Here is a 17691-nt window from a genome sequence, read left to right as displayed (position 1 = left end):
ATAAATGGGAGACAGCTTACAGAAATCGATAGTAAAAAGGGAGCTAGCAAAAGAGCTAGGCCAGAACTGGTCAGGTTGTCAGAGACCCGGGAGAGTGTATAAGGGTTCGGGACAAAGCTCTAGGACCAGAAGGACCTGATGCAATGATACTTGTGACAGATAGAAACCGAACTGAATGGAGGAGGTCAACAAAGAAGAAATTAAGGTAAGGCTGCAGGTCAGTGCTTTGAGGGGGCTTGCCCTGGGTCTGTGGGTTCGGGCAGCAAGCCTGGTCTCCCACTATCTGCCAACTAGTCTTCTACATTAGTCTCTCTTGTGTCAGAAAACGAATGGGACCCCAGTGCCCAACGCTGAACTAGAGAAAGCTGAGGCTTCCCCATGTCACGGGTAGCATGCAGAACAAAACCAGAGACAAGGGAGTTGGTGGTAAGGGTGACACAGGAGCTGAATTCATATCGTGGCACTAACCATGTTAGCAGACGTGCTACCCATGCAAAATGGGGCTTTGAAAGTGAGGCAGTGTCTGTTCTGGAAAGTTTGTCTTCTCCATGGAACCAGCACCAAAATCTAGCTTCCTGGAATCGGAGCAGCTCAGGACCCAGGCACTGCATGGCGATGAAATGTAAGTCCACATAGTACCTGGAAGAACCCAACAGCCTGAGAGGAATGTTCCCATGCAGTCCACTTCGGAATCCTGCCCCCATCTACACACATCCAAGCCCCAAGTCTTAAGTCCCCCACAGTGCACGACTGCTTCTGAGAGCAGGAGGCATCTTACCACATATGCTGCAGATCACAAGCAAAGCCAACTTTTAAGTAGTGAGAACGACTGTGTTCCAGAATCATCTCCACTACGTTTTCTTATCTTATACAAACAGACTGTAGCTTTTCTAAGGAAAGCACATTAAAGTAAACATAAAGTTAAAAGTGTGTTTTTAAACCTTCCCACCTTTAAGGCAGTAGGCACAGAAGAAAAAGACAGTTCATTCACTGTGGTAAAGAACAAAGGATATCACCAAGGAATGACATTTATTTTAGAAGAACTTTAAAAAAAAAATGCTGAAATTCTTATGACCTGTACTTATTCAAAGGTAGTGGCTTTCTGTACTTCATGAAAAGGTCACATTTATGGTTTCTGACAGAACAGAAACATTTACCATGTTGGCCTTAGAAAACCAGTGGATAATAAATATCAAAAGACATATAACTAAAAAAGACCATCATGTGATCTAATTTTTTTTTTCTTTTCAGTCTTTCCTGGCTGTTTTGGGTAGGCCCTGCCTGGGAGGGGTATCAGTAAGGCTCTAGTTGGGAAAACAGCATTGACCCTAGGTACTTCACAGAGAGACTATTTGCTAGAATTGTTAAACAGGTGTTAGATAAGAGAGATAAGGGATGATGAGGTGACTCCGAAAGGAGACACTGATCGGTTCATTTCTCTAGTTTTGCATGACAAAGTACTTCAAACTTCAGGGGCTCAACACAACAATCTTTTTTTTTTTTAAATCATTATCTTTCACAAGTCTGGGATTTGAGTGGGCACAGTGATGGCCCTCCTTTGGGTTCCCTCATGCATTTAGGTCAGATGCAGCGGAGGGTGTAGTCATCTTGAAAGCTTACTTGCTTTCGTGTGTGTGATGATCAATGCTGGCTGTTGGCTAGGACCTCAGCAGGAGCTGTGGGCCAGAACACTCACACAGAGTTTCTCCATGTAGTCTGCCCTTCCTTACGACATGACTGTGCCAGTCTTCTTACTTGACGACTCCTGCTTCAAAGGAAGTAATCCAAGAAGAAGAGGTAACCCCTTCAAACATCACTGTCCCTTCTGCTCTACTCTGTGGGTTGATTAGTGAATATGTTTGGTCTAGATACAAGGGGAGGGGACACCGGCCCCATCTCCTAGTGCTAATGTCAGAGAATTTGTGGACATATTTAAAACCACGAGACAGAGAAAGCAGCTACCAGTCCTATGTGTGGGACAACAGAAAGAGTCAATGTTGAAAGAAACAAGGATTGTGGAATTGGAGCCGTAGGAATTGCTAAGAAACAGAAGGGAAACCAGGTCGTGCTACCCCAAGCCCACAAAAGCAATACTAATTAATACATCATACACATTGTTCTTGTTGTCTGTATCTTCCATAAATAAGCCTGACTTGACAAAGTACTGACTGGTATACTAGTAATTAATTACTAGCATAATTACTGATTTTTTGTTATGACAATATGTTCCAGTGAACAACTCTATCGAAGTAAGCAGGCTGCTTTCTAAAAACTAAGTCTTATATTTTGGAATACAAAAGTCAGGATCACAAGAAAAGACAATGGTACTAAATTTAAAAAAAAACCAAGAGGCATAATAACAAATGCAATGTGTGGTCTTGACTCAGACAAATCAGTTGTAAAGGACATTTCGGCCAACTGTAGAAATTTGAATATAAGCTGGGTTTTAGGTGAGACAGAAGTTTGCTGAACAGGAAAGATGAAGATCACTGACTAAGAAAAGAAGCTTACAAAATGGAGTATACAATACAAATACATACTAAGGTATTAACTGTGGTGATCCCTGAAGGAGTGGGAATGTGATGTTTGTCTTCCTTTTAATTTAGTTTGTTTTGTTTTTAATTTACTACATGCATGTGCATTATTTCTGTAACTATAAAAAAGGTTATTTTAGTAAGAGTGTTTTAAAAATAATTATGACATATAGACAAACTCACTGTCATATAGAACCTGTTTCAGATTTGCAATTTCAGAAATGCAATGTCAGGCTGAGAAACAAATTTATGTTCATGAACTCTGATTTCAGACAGAAGCCAGAGACAGAGATATAACTCCGTGTGGGAATCAACATACTTTTTTTTGGAATCAAAGCTATATGAGTGACTCAAAACAAAGTGCTAAAGAAAAGGAAATTGAAAAGTCTTCCTGTAAACTAATTTCCTCTCTCTTGTCTCAGCCCATGAACATATCTAAGTCTCTTCATCCTAAATTAAAGTTCATGCTCCCCATAGTTCTTTCCTTGACATTCTTCTTTTTTTTTTAATATTATATATTCATACAAAGCAGACCATCATCTACTGTGATGACTCCCAAATGTATAGTTTCATTCCTGATTATTCCCCTAAGCATGGATACGATTGCTTACTAAACATTTCCAACTGAACTCCCAGGGGAACCTAAAATTAAGTGTATCCAGCAGGAAATTTAATCATACTTTTTCCTGTAAAACATATTGACTTTATATTTCTAATCCTTATTAATGATATCAAAATCAACCCAGCAAATCAAGTCAGGAATGTGATGGTCATCCTAAATTTCCTCATAATCCCACCCCCCACACACATACCTAGTTATTTGTTGATGCCTGCTAATCTATCCTTGCAGAAAATCTATGTAGCTACTAAGACTAATAAGTCAGTTTTCAAGGTTTCAGGATAAAAGATCAATGTCCAAAAATCAACTATAATTTGCATATATTAGCAAATGTTGAAGACTGCAGATAAAAATAAAATCTGTTAAAATATGTGCAAGATCTAACATGGAAAACTATAAAATATTGAAAAGAGAAAATAAAGGAGATTTCACTAACTGGAGAAATATTTCATGTCTGTAGATCAGAAACCTCAATTTACTTAAGGTGGCATTCTTCCACAATGAATATACGTATAGCTTCAACAAAAGGGCAGTAAAAATCCCAGGAGGCTTTTTACAGACGTTGATAAGTAATTCCAAAATTTATTTAGAAATATAAAAGAACTAGAATAGCCAAAAGAATCTTGGGGGAAAAAAAAAAAAAACAGAGTTCTTCCACCTTACTTTACTATTTATCATAAAACTAGAGTAATCAAGTCAATCATCTTTAAGACAGGCAAATTGAGCTATCGGGCTAGAACAGAGTTCAGAAATAGACCAATACATACATAACCAATTGACTTTCTATGAAGTTTCAACTGCATTTCAGCGAATAATCTTTCAACAAATAAAAATTCATATACATATAAAATAAACTTCAATCCATACATCACACCATACACAAATATTAACTCAAAAATGGGTCATAGATAAGCATATAAAATCTACACTATAAAATTTCTAAAACAAAGCATATGAGGAAATCTCTGTGCCTTGTGTTAGTTCAAAATTTCTTAGATAGGGTATCAAAAGCACAATCCACAAAATAAAAAATAGTAAGTTGGACTTCATCAAAATAAAGAACTTCTGCTTTTCAAAAGACACTGTTAAAAGAACAAAAAAGACCCAGTCACAGGCTGAGAGAAAATATTTGAAAATCTTATATCTAAAAAAGGACTTCTATTCAAATATAAATAAATATCAACACAAGAGGGAAAAAATGAAAAAGGTAAATGCTTTGAACACTTTTCAAAGAAGATTTGCTGATGACAGGTAAGTATATGAACTGCATCCAACATCATCTATTATTAGGGAAATGCAAATTAAAAACATAATTTCATACTACTATACATCTATTACAATGTCTAAAGTTTAAGAGACTGTCTATACCAAGTATTTGGGCAATATGGGAAAGCTGGAACTCTCCCACTGCTGATGGGAACGTAAACTAAACTAGTACAACTACTTCACAAAACTGTATGAAAGTTTCTCAAGTTAAACATACGGCTACCATATAACCCAGCAATTCCAGTCCTAGATACTTACCTAGAAGAAATAAAAACATATGTATATAAAAATACTTGTACATACATGTTTACAGCAGCTTTGTTTATAATAGCCACAAACTGGAAACACCCCAAGTCCATGGATATAAAAACTTTGGTTCATCTACTCTAAGGAATACCATTTAGCAATAGGAAATGAATGAACCACTGATACAACCCATAACTTAGAGGAATCTCAAAATAATTATGCTGAATACCTCAATTTTTTTTAATAAACACATATGCAAACTTAACAGAATAAATAAGTATTTAATATTATTATAATCTGCACACATTACACAGTATATTCGAGATGGCCATTGAGAGGAAGGGACTGCCACCTGACCCTCAAGCTGGACCCAGGCCATCAGAGCCTCCTCATACCTTCCCCCATGCTAGGAAGGAATGCTCCGCCTACCATTCCCACAGTAGGAACTGTTTCAGGGACTCGGGCTTGAGAGAGTAAGGTGTTGTTGAGACCATCTGGATGGCATATGTAACTGAACCCAGCGAAAGCCTCCATATAAGTGTTAAAGATTCTGGCAGGTGGGTGCAGAAAGCTACTGGTCTTTGCCTGTAGCAAACCTCCTACGGAAGTTCCCTTGCTTATCAAACCCACCACATACCAATCTAGAATGACCTCTTTCTTCGGTCTCTAGTTGCCCTCCACATACAGGAATCAGTTTCAGATTTCACTCTGGGAACTCCTAAGATGTAGAACCAACATGTCTAAATAAATATGCCTACAGGGTGATTAACTCTTATGGTATCATTGAACTGAGGACTCGACTCCCCTCAATGTCAATAATGACTATACTAAACTCTTTTACGTTCCAAAGTAGAACATTCCAATTCTCATGGTGTGCCATCATTAATTAATTCTATTTTTATATAAATGATTTTTTAAAAGATTTTATTAGACAGAGATCATATGTAGGCAGAGAGGCAGGCAGAGAGTGAGGGGGAAGCAGGCTTCCCTCTGAGCAGAGAGCCCAATGCGGGGCTCGATCCCAGGACCCTGAGATCATGACCTGAGCTGAAGGCAGAGGCTTAACCCACTGAGCCACCCAGGCATCCATTAATTAATTCTTCATAGACAAAAACCTTTGGAGGCTTCTTAATATTTTTGAGTTAGGAGACTCAAATTTGTGAACACAGCATATGTTTTGTTTTTTAGTGGACAGGGGACTCTAGTCCTAGGTTTGAGCTCCAACCACTCAGCAACTTTCAAGTTTCCCTAGTTTTGTACATACAGGATTTTGGTCCTCATAAATATCCTGTATGTGTAAGTGCATAAGGCCTAAATACCGTGCTTAGTGCGTGGTAAACTTTCCACAAATGATAGCTACTACTAGCAAATTTCATACAAATACTTAAATAACTTTCAGAAGATTTTTTTGAGTCCTAGTTCAAATTAATTCCAAGAAGTTCTTGGTTTCTGTCTTGGACTGAAAGCAAAATAATCCCCACTTGTCCTGTAGTATAGAATTTCCCATTTAGATTTAAATCTTTACTGACTGCATCAAGATGGTAATTTTGACAGGATGTAAACTCTCCCAAGAGTGGGAAAATATAATCATCATTTTCCCATGTGATATAGAAAGTTAAATATTTTCCAGTTTCTGAAATTTCCTGTTTCTTACAAAGTATGTACTCTAGTAGGAAAAAACATTCTCAGAAAATATTCAGAAATGTGGGGGCTCTAGAAGAAGAAAAAAATTAAACAAAAAAACAAAAAAACAAAAAACTTTCAGTGTAACTGCTGGAGGTTTATAATTAATAAAAGTGCTTCCCCCTATATGGAGAATCAAACACCCTAGATTTGTATCAAAATACAATAAGTATTGTATATAAGATTTGATTAAGAATGGAAGAAGACGGGTGCCTGGGTGGCTCAGTAGGTTAAAGCCTCTGCCTTCCACTCAGGTCATGATCCCAGGGTCCTGGGATCAAGCCCCGCATCCGGCTCTCTGCTCAGCAGGGAGCCTGCTTCCCCTTCTCTCTCTGCCTGCTTCTCTGCTTGCCTGTGATCTCTGTTAAATAGAATAAATTAAAAATCTTTAAAAAAAGAAAAAAGAATGGAAGGAGAAATGACTGAACATGATTTCTCCTGGAGGAGGAATTAGTGGTACGACCTCTTTATATCTTCTTTGGGGCAGACATCTCTGGGCTATATGCACCAGTTCTAGTTACCGGCCTATTCCTGATATATAATTAAAGCAGAGTCCAGGTAATTTTCATTCTAGACAGTCCTCTAAAGTTGATTATCTTTTTTATTGTGAAATCACAAAGGAAATTTTAGGTCAGAAATGAAGCAATATGTCAACATAAAGTTTTTGAAATGACACTAACCTTCTCCTTCTGACTCATCTTCCTTAATGCTTTCATGTTCTTTGAGTAAAGATCGCCTTCAAATGTTCCATTTCTAATCAGAAATTTTTGTATCATTCCTAAGAGGTTAGATATCTTTTTAAAATTCTTCACTGATTTATAACAGTATAGAACTTCCTTACAGCTGGTTCAGCCATATTGAAATTTGTGGCCCATGTCCCACCATCTTGGAAAGTTGATACATAATTAGCCCCAAAGTGTAGGCACAGTATATATAATGTCGTTATGTCCCCTTTTCTTAATTTTTACTTTATGAATTAATTATTTTATATGTTTTTTAGAATTTTTAGACTTTTGTGTTCATTTGCTAAGACTGCCATAAGGAAGTATCACAAATTGAGTGGCATAAACAACAGAAATTTATTGTCTCACAGCTCTGGAGGCTGGAATTCCAAGATCAAGGTGTCAGCAGAATTGCTTCTTTCTGGGGGCTGTGAAAAAAAAAAAAAATCTCTCCTATGCCTCCCCTCTAGTTTCTGGTGGCTTGCTAGTAATCTTTGACATTTACAACTTATGTAAGTATTATCCCAAATTCTGCCTTCATCGTCGTATGATGTCCTCCCTGTATATCTGTGTACATAGTCGTCCTTTTTATAAGGACAACAGTCATACCAGGTTAGGCCGTAGCCTAAAGACCTCATCTTGACTTAATACATTGGCAGTGACCCCATTTCCAAATCAGGTCATGTTCTCAGGTACTGGAGGATAGCAGATATGATTTTCAGGGACACACTATTCAACTCAGAGCATACATATAAACATACATATGCTGCATAGGAAACTTTTTAGCATATCATCGATATATTAACATTGGCCTTCTCCATGCCTTTTTTCATAAGACGAAGATGAGTTTCTTAAGACCATCAACAATGTGGAACAATATAATAAGCAGAAGTTCTAAGATAAGTTACTTCAGTGGAGCTAAGAGTTCTGTTAATTCTTATAGACCATTCTGCCTGATGGACTCAACCACCAGCCTCTCTGAGACACAGGCAGTGTACACCCAGCCTCCCTTCTTAGCATCCTTTTTGGTTTGTTTGTTGTTTTCTAACTCTAACCATATATAGTCCCTGCCTTCTAATAAATTCTCTAAATATGAAAGAATATTTATAGCCCATAGCTCTGTGTGCTGTCCACATGACTTTGGTCATCAAGTTTAAACATAACAGCTCTGTGACACTGCAGCAAATCAGATTATTTAAATTTGTTTCAGAAGTATTCAAAGGGGTTTCATTTCTCTTTTAGTGCCAACTCCATTAAATTTAATTTCTAAAGAATTTAATTGGTTTCTAAAGCCAATGGAAGAGCAGGTCATTGTAGATTCTTCTTCTTCTTCTTTTTTTTAGATTCATTTGTTTATTTGAAAGAGAGAGAAAAAGCATGAGTGGGAAGAGCAGAAGGAGAGGGAGAGGGAATCTCAAGCAGACTCTGCACTGAGTGGTGAGCCCAAAGCGGAGCTCGATCTCACCACCATTAGCCAAAACCAAGAGTCGGACACTTAACCGACAGCACCACCCAGGCGCCCCTCATTGTGGTTTCTTAATGTTTGCCATGAGTTGGGCTATAGGAGGTGGTATACTCATTCCATGATCCTAACTCAGCCCAAGGCACCCTAAGACAATCAAAATTACCCAAAGACAACTGTACTCTAGATTAAGGCAACATGATTATTCCATTCCCCAGATCCTGCTTCCCTCCACCCCAATTTCCTGTTTATGAATTACCTCCCTGCCTCCACGCCATCTAATGTGTAGAGGCACACACCAATTATCTCTCTGTCTCTACTTCATTGACCCTGTGAAATCAGCTTTGTCTTCATTTTCTGGATTGTCTCTCTTAACCTTTGCACCAAACGCCTTCTGGGTACTATAGTTAGTAAATTAGGTTCTGCTAAACAGATGCCTTTTCATAAAATTCTGAAGGCAGAATACAGTGAACACCATATTCCTGTGACTATTGGTTGTGGCTGCTGCCAAGAAATGCCACAGAAATATAAGATCCTCCAACATCAGCATTCCAGGGTTCGCTGTCCAGCTCCATGGGTTGAGAGGTGGGTTTAAGGGGAAGGGAAGCTTCTTGCTTCCAGCAAGGCTACAATGGAGGCTTTAGAGACAACGGTCACCTAGTAGGACAGTGATCCAGTCTTCCTAAAGACATTTCTGGAAACACAACCTAGATTTCTTCCTTTAACCTCAATAATCATTATCTAACCACCTATATTTGTGTAGGAAACCTCTTTCTGCTTCAAATGCATAGAGTGGTATTCCTCCTAATAGTAGATTTAACTGACTATGAGGGAAGAGTTTATGCCATGAAGAGTTTATGACTCAGAAACACAATTTCAAGAGCATTAGACATTAGATGCCTCTCTTTATTATCATCTCTGGGTCATTTCCTTGTGGAAGTTTTCATCGGATACTTCACACTACACCAAATCCCAGGCACATGCAATCTCACTCCTTTCCAGAATATTTCTAATTTGCCAAGTTCATCCTAATTGTAGAGAAATCCACTCTCTTCATTTCCCAAGACCAAACCCAGTTTTCAAGCTGATTTTGTATATCCAAGCAGAGGTACAAAGGAGCTTACAAAGCAGCTTGAAATAACTCACATGCCAGGACCCATTCTCTTATATGGCAACCACGCTTATCCACAACTTCTTCATCCATGAGGTAATGATCGTTGACGTGGAAGCCAATGTAACAAAGGCTTATATGTCACATGAGAAATTTAAGGAGTGACCATCATGGCGTTATGGGGAAATACCACGTTTCCTTCATGACACGAAAAGAGCACTACATACTTCCCAAAGGGGTGTGACAGGGAGCACAATGAAAAGCCAGTGCCACCAGCCTGTTTTTTCTCTCTTCCTCTCACCTCCAGCCCTCAGCTACAGAAATCAATCCTGCCTGGGCACTTTCTATCTGAATAAACAAGTCTTTTTTTTTTTTTTTTTTTTTTTACCCAGCCAGTGTGATTTTTCCCAATTGTTATTTTAATTATTATGTTTCCTTCTACTGGTTCCTTTCTCTTCTTTGTAGGGTCCATATTCTCCCCATTTTACAATTCCTGATGCTGTGCCCCAAATCTCTTAGCTCTCTCCTCATGATTTGATTCTCTATGTGTTTTCGCTGTTTTGCATGTGTCTCCCACTTGACCCTCCAGGCTGATCTCCACGGTGACTAATCTCTCCTTAATTCATCCACTCCATTTCTAAATTTTAAATTTATCAGATTTTTAACTTTCAGGAAGTCTCTATAAAGCTATCGTAGAATGCTTTTAGAAAGCATTTTGTTGTGGTCATTCTTATAGCCAACTGTCTCCTCTAACAGTTCTACCATCATGCTAGAAGCTTTCCTATTCTACCTCTCCTCTCTCCTTAATTTTCTCTTCCCTCTCCCTTCCTCTTCAGTTTTTTTTCCCTTCCTTTCCCTTCTCTTCCCTTCCCTTTCCTCTCTTTTCCTCTCCTCTCTCTCTCTCTCTGTCTCTCTCTCCTTCCTCTCTCTCCACTCTCTCCCTCTCTCTTCCCCCCATTCTCTCTCCCCTCTCACTTCTTCTCTCCCTCCTCCGGTTTGTTTTAACTCAAAGACTATAAATAGACTTTAGTCTATTTATATACCAAGCTACTATGGTACCTGGGAGTGATGGAAAACCACAAGAGGCAGGAAGTACTGCTGTTCACAGAGATGTGAGAAATGGAAACTCTTCAGTCCCCTCTGCAAACATCAGGCAGAAGCTGGACTGGGGCTCTCTTAGGCAGAGGGAGGATCCCTGTGCCCCTCTGAGGCCTTTACAATCAGCAGACCCACCTGGAATGACATGCACAGGACAGCAAGGCTTTTCTTCTTGGGAATGCACAGATCTCGAGGCCCGATCTCTCTTCAGGAAGAAGAGTTCAGCTTCTCAGCCCAGATCAACTTCCAGGAAAAGACTGAGAAGCATCCTAAACTTCCAGCCCATGTCAGGGCTGAGGATTTCATGCACATCCTCTGGTCCAAGCGCTTGTTTCTCAATGAAAAAATGGCCAGCAGTTGGATTAGAGTTGAAAGTGAATGTTAGGGCAACAGGGAGGCAGCAGGCCACCACAGCATCAGAATTCTGATAACTGTGAGGCAGATGGAAAAGATAAAAACAAAGGAGACAAACAAGATCGATGGAAACAGCGGGTATTACTTGCTTTAGCCTTATCACTTTCCACAAAAGATTTAATATGACTTACGGCAGAGCCCATGCAATAAACCAGCAAAATGTAAACAGAGATGAAAAATAAGAACCAAGCAAAACATAATTGAGAAGAGGATATCTAGACAAGAAAAGAAAGAAATAAAATAAGTAACTTTTATCTGAGTCCAATTAATGGCCAGACTATCCAGGAGGTTGCCTGGGATGCTGATTTCTAATGGATTCTAGAGCATCACTGGGATTAATTCACACAGTGTAATTGGTCTCACTCCCATTAAAGTAGAGAGAATCAAGTCAAAACTAAAAACACCCTTTACCACATTACTTTATCTTTTGAGTAATTTATCCCTACCCTTATATAATTTCAGTAAGTCTGATGTCAGCAAAGTGAGCCGAGTTTCTAAAACCAAATAAAGTCAGACATAGGTCTGCTTCTGGGGAATGAATAATTTAGCTAATGAAATGGGAAACCTGAACGACGTCTTCTAAGAAACTGTCCTGAACTCTACACTTCTATAATGTCTGTAAGTTAGAAAATTATGAGAGAGATCAAAGGATTAAAAAGCAGATAAAATAGCAAAGAGTGTGACAAATATTTTGGTCGGTATTAATGAATGAATACATGTCTCTGTCCATACAACTTCCTAGAAAACGTTTATCTTACCACCTCCACGACATAAAAGTTTCAAAATATATTTTTAAAGTTTCCATCTGGAAAGGCATCAAGGGATCGAGCCTGCCTCTCCCTCTTCCCTGTTGTGCAGTCCATGCAGTAATATGTTTTGTTGAGTACTTTTTCTGACCCTGTTCTACCTTGTACCGAAGCCAGAATCTTGACTACAATAACCAGAGTATGATCTACCTAGTTCAAGCACCTGTCTATGGAAATATGTAGGATGACTTTTATATTCATATCACTTGAAGAATAACTGTGGTTTCTTTGAGGACTACTAAACAGAAAAAAACCATCTATATTCAGATACACTTACGCTGAACATGAACATACACAACTTTCTTTAAATAACTCAACAGTGTCATCCTTGAGGCTAACCAAACTTCCTTCTTAGTCATGAATTATCAGGAATTACTCTTCCTTACCCAACCCACCAAGAGAAATTCTGTTTTGGTCCGATTTGGATTTATCTTCTTGAAAATTCTGGTGGTAACCTTGTTATTTGAGCCTGTAATACTTTGACCATATTATTCTGAGATGCCAAAAAGGTACAAGGTTCATGGAAATGACCAAATCTATAAATAATTGCTTTTGTTGGATGATGACTTCCTCTCATAGGCTGTGCATTCAGTGCCATTTTTTTTCTCCAAACTCAGCTCTAAGCTCTGTATCTCTTTTTACTATTGTGATTATCCTTCCACACTTCTGTTCTCTACCTGGATGTGGAACCAAGAATATATTTAGTAGGAAGAGACACATCCCTGTTGGGGTCCAAGCAGGAAACAGCTAACCCCAGGTAGTTGGCACAGAACACGTGCTGTACCACTACCTGGGAAACATACTTAAGAAGCCCCCCTTGCCACAGTGTCTCAGAGTTGTTAAATAACTGAGTACCTCAAATCTTATGGGCTGCATTCCAATCCTTAGGTATTAATGTTATTTCATATTTATAGAATAATATCTAAAGTGCTTTCTCACAGGCTTCCTCAACTGATGGCTGACACAACCCTGGGAAGCAGGTAAATAAGACCTAATTACCCTCATTTTATAGCTGAGGAAGCTTAGAGTCTTAAATCTATAAGTCAGGACAAAAATCCACTGTCCATAAAGCCAGACAGATATATGTTGTAATTCCAGAGCGCTCACTCACAGAAGTTCTCCATCTTTCCATTCATCACAGCTTCCTCCACACTCGTAAACCAGTTGTGAAGATGAAGTGAGACACTGTATAAAGAAAAAGTACTGTTAGGATCCTGGCATTTTACTACTGAATGCTCATTAAATAACATTTCTCTCCCCCTTCCCTTCCCTCAGAGTTGTGGGTCTGACCATCCGGCCAATAAATGGCAGAGTTCAGAAGACAACCTAGCTTCTGATTCTTGACCAAGCAGAAAAGTATTAGCTCAGGGGCCACGATTCCCTTCTATACCCACACTTTAGAGCTTGTCCATACCATGAGAAAATGGCTGCCGCAGAAAGACAGGGGACAGATCCACATTCTGTGCACCCTGCCACTTAACACAATTTGGAAGCTCCTTCTTTAAGAAAAGAATTCAAAATTGAGAATATAAGATTAAGTGTAACAGGGCTATTTAGTTATAATAAAAGAAGTCACAGCAAATTATAAAATTTTTAAAGCTGACTAAAAACAAAAACATTCCAGAGGCACCTGTGTGGCTCAGTCAGTGAAGCGTCCAGCTCTTGATTTTGGCTCAGGTCATGATCTCAGGGTTGTGAGATCAAGCCCTGCATCAGGCTCTGTGCTCAGCTCAGAGTCTGCTGGAAATTTTCTCTCTCCCTCTCCCTCTGCCCCTTCCCCCTCTCAAGATCTAAATAAATAAATAAAATCTTTAAAAAATTAAAACATTACAAAACCCTGAAAAATAATACATTTATTATCTCCTTCCAGAAATCTCTCTCTATACTACCTTTTCTTAATTTTTTTTTTTTTTGCTGCATTCTTTTTGATTACCTCTTCATGCAACAATTTTGAAACATTACCTAAATACAGAGACTAGCAGAATAAGTCAGTCTTTCTTTGAGCATAGTCGATTGTTTTACTTTATGGGAGACAATTTTATCTGGAACTGCCAAACTTTACTAAGGTAAGACATTCCATCTGATGTGCTGGAATGTGCAAAATGTGCAACTCTGCAGTTAATCCTACTGCTTTCGGTTTATGCTCTATAAACATAGGAATTTCTACAAATTCTATTTCATATAATTCTCATCAAAGAAAAAAAAAGATGAAGTGTTATTGACTAGAAAGAACAGCTTTAGTTAGGTGTCAGTGTGAACCCCCATTTACAATTTTCCACATCTGAAGGGCAGTTGAGAGAATTTTCCAGAGTAGTTTCAGTCTCCATATATTCCAAGGTTTGTTTTACCCCTTTTCCTACATGTTTCTGTAAGCTGACTTATTGCATACTACTGTGCTTTTAAGTCAAGATGCCAGACACATCATACAGTGGGCATGGTTTAGTTAGCTTATGTGTACGCCAGGGTGATGAGTAATCACATAGGTATATTCTCAGATGACAGCAAACTATGCAAAGTAGCTCATAAATTCCCCTCATCAGATCCCCCCAAAAAATGCATTCTCTGACCCCACACAGCAGGAGAGAATTCTGGAGGGGGAACAAGTAGTCTTAACTGATGGCTGTTAAAGCACCTTATGTTTTTCAAATTTTACAAAACATACGACCATTAGAACTCATTGCTAGGGCCGCCTGGGTGAGGCAGTGGCTTAAGAGTCCAACTCTTGGTTTTCGCTCAGGTCGTGATCTTATGGTCATGCGTTCGAGCCCCGCATCAGGCTCCGTGCTTAGCCCTGCTCAAGATTCTCTCCCTCTGCCCTTCCACTCATGCTTTCTCTCTCTCTCTTGCTCTCTCTCTGAAAGAAATAAATAAATCTAAAGAAAGAGGGGGGGGAGGAGGGAGGGAGGGAAGGAAGGGAGGAAGAGAGAAAAGAAAAAGAACTCATTTCTAGGGCCCCAGAAAGCTAGTGTAGCGGAGAGGGGCATGTTAGCTTTACTGCAGGGAAATCCACTCCTGGAGGGACCCATTCCAAAGCATGTTCAGGGAGCCAACTTAATGAGACGTCTCCGTTTCTGATTATAGGGGGAAAACATTTCTAGGACCTCTGGCAATTTAAAAGGATACGTTAACTCCCTGCAAAGACTCCCTTTACCCCACTTTCAATTAATGTATTTTCTTTGACCACTCTTGCTGTTTTGAAAACTTGAGGAGTATCTAAGCAAAGAAAAGCAAAGGACTGCTAGCTGGGAAAAAAGAATGTCTAGGCATTGGTTGCTCACTCCAAGACATTGACACTTGAGAATATTTTGTAACATTTTACCTATAACCGCCACCTTGATCTGCCTGTGTTGTATTACCATTTCAGATTCACTTTAACCCTGAAAACTCCAAGCTGAAAAGCTTCCGGGCAACTAACCACGGGTGGTTTCTGTGTGCTGGCTTGTTTTTTTATCACCACGGATCTTTGAACAGTCACTGAGCTAATTCGATTTTCAGGACCATTAATCTGGAACTTCCAATCAAAGGAGAAACGATGCACCTCCTGGATAGGTTTGCAGAGCAACAGCAACTGTGGCGACAGCATCTTAAAACTCCCTGGGCTGCCTCCAGATCAGAGTGTGTGCCCTTTCCCTGAGCCCCGACCTATACAAGGATGGCTGTTGGAATGCCCCAGAGAAGGGGAGGGAGGCAACAGACGCTTCTGCTTGGCATTTTTTCACTGTTTGTCATCAATACAAACAAGCCTGGCCTTCCGGCACAGTGAAATGGACAGCACTTGGCTTTGGAAATCCCATGTCTTCCACTCTGAGTCTTTGGTTTTGACCGCTTGGCTTCCCTTAGTGTCCAGAATTCTCTTTCTTTACTGCCTTTCTCCCCTCTAGTAGCCTGGTTTTCAGGAAGACAGCTGATCTAAAACAAAAGCAAAATGCCCACACTCAGCCATCTCAGGTGCAAATGGGCACACCTTAGTGTCCCACGGACAGCGCTGATCAACCCTGATGCCCATTAAAGTTACCTAGGGGCTTTAACAAACACCGGTACTTGGGCTCTAACCCGGACTAATAAGAGCAGACACTCTGGGGTCAGGTCCAAGCATGCGATGTTTTTATAGCACCTCCCCAGGTGAATCTATATGGTTATTTTGTGTTCAGAGGGAAAGGAAACATAAGAGGAAATCTGAAACTCCATTTGTGAAATTTCAGGCACCAGAAAACAAGGGAAGTATTTTAGGGAGCAGATGGCAGAGGGCTTTTCCAGCACTCTTAAAATCCCTTCAGTATTCGATTTACTTCCCCCATTCCTAGATAGAGCTTGCTATAAAAATGCTGTACCTATAGCAACCAAATGAGAATTAAACCGACCCACTGAAGTGCCAATATCTGATAACAATCCAGTCCCACAACATCTGTAAAAAGTTGCTTTTCTATTTCAACTATGGATTTTACCAGCTATGTTGTGCACATCACAAACACTGACACCAGATGTCATTCTAAAACAGAAACGTTTCTTTCTCGGCCAATGTTGTTTGTTAACAAACACTACGTGAGCACCTGCTGTGGAGACATGCACAGGAAGCGATTAGGAGATTAGGAAGTATTGGCAGAAATAATCCCTCTTTAGCTATAAAATCCTATGATTCCGAGCTAAATCTCTTCTCTGAATGTTGAACACTTTAGAACGATCTCTTATGAGATGGAATTCTGGAGGCATCAAAGACCAAATTATCTATCCAAATTGTCTCCTTTCTGATCTGTCTGAAATTCCCATTTCTTCTCATTGAGTCAATGTAAGTTTCACAGAACTAGTTTGGAAGAGGGGGACTCCACTGTAGGACCTACTGATCCCTTGGCATATATCTGGAATAAATCTCTCAAGGTTTAGAACCCTGAACCAGAATATTCTGTAGGGGAATAAAGGGACCAGGACAGCCCAAGACTCCATGAGACGTGTGAACACTGCAGGCCTGGAAAGGACACAGACTCTCCAAAGAGCAGAGCAGAGCTTCAAGCACATGGTCCCAAGGAGAATAGGAAACTGAGGTCAGAAGCATATCATACCACAGTCTCCACCTACTTCCCAAGTGTCACCTCGAGCAGGCTGAGCCTCTGTGTATTCAGGACAACCTGTCACCTTTTGAACTTTTCTGCTTCTATGACCTTCACTTTACTTGACTTTTTTCCACTAGTTTCTATATGGCTTCATACAACCTGACTCCTGCTTCTGCCTGCTCCTAGTTTCTACCTAATTCTACTTTTCACCAGCTGCCTCCACCACTGTCTCTCCTCATATATATAGATTAGGATGATATCCTTTTAAATATTTTATTTATTTATTTGTCAAAAAGAGAGAGAGAGCACAAGCAGGGGGAGCAGCAGGCAGAGGAAGAAGCAGGCTTCCCATTGAGCAGGGAGTCCAACATGGAACTCGATCCCAGGACCCTGGGATCATGACCTAAGCCGAAGGCAAATGCTTAATGGACTGCGTCACCCACATGCCCAAGATGATGTCCTTTTAAAAGCAAGTTGAAAAGTGAAGCATGGGTTATTGGGAAGCAGAGGAGAGGTAAGATAGGTGCTGGTCACAGGAACTGTATTTCTAAAACCATATTTACTAATACATAGTAATGTCAGCAGTGAGCAGTAAATGTTCCCACTTTTAGGAATGTGCTCATCCCTACCCACTTTTCCCTCAATTCTTGTAGCACTCTCTCTCTAGAAAGAGAATGTTTAG

At 39.7% G+C, this 17691-nt stretch overlaps 1 long non-coding RNA gene across 3 annotated transcripts in view; it reads right to left on the bottom strand.

Annotated features, from left to right (window-relative positions):
- Window positions 1-10668: 10668 nt before the first annotated feature.
- Window positions 10669-17691, bottom strand: part of LOC116585033 — a 155588-nt gene continuing 148565 nt past the window's right edge. For 2 of the 3 annotated variants that reach the window (XR_004283437.1, XR_004283438.1), the window contains exons 6-7: window positions 13073-13146; window positions 10669-10876 (exon numbers count right to left, since the gene is read on the bottom strand). This is a non-coding gene — a long non-coding RNA (uncharacterized LOC116585033). Of the gene's footprint in view, window positions 10877-13068; window positions 13147-17691 lie in introns of all 3 variants that reach the window. The other variant, XR_004283436.1, reaches the window with a different exon arrangement.

This window comes from Mustela erminea, chromosome 2, assembly GCF_009829155.1.
Source record: "Mustela erminea isolate mMusErm1 chromosome 2, mMusErm1.Pri, whole genome shotgun sequence".
Taxonomy (NCBI): Eukaryota; Metazoa; Chordata; class Mammalia; order Carnivora; family Mustelidae; genus Mustela; species Mustela erminea.
Note: the sequence above shows the minus strand (reverse complement) of the source record. Positions and strands in the feature narration are given on the sequence as shown.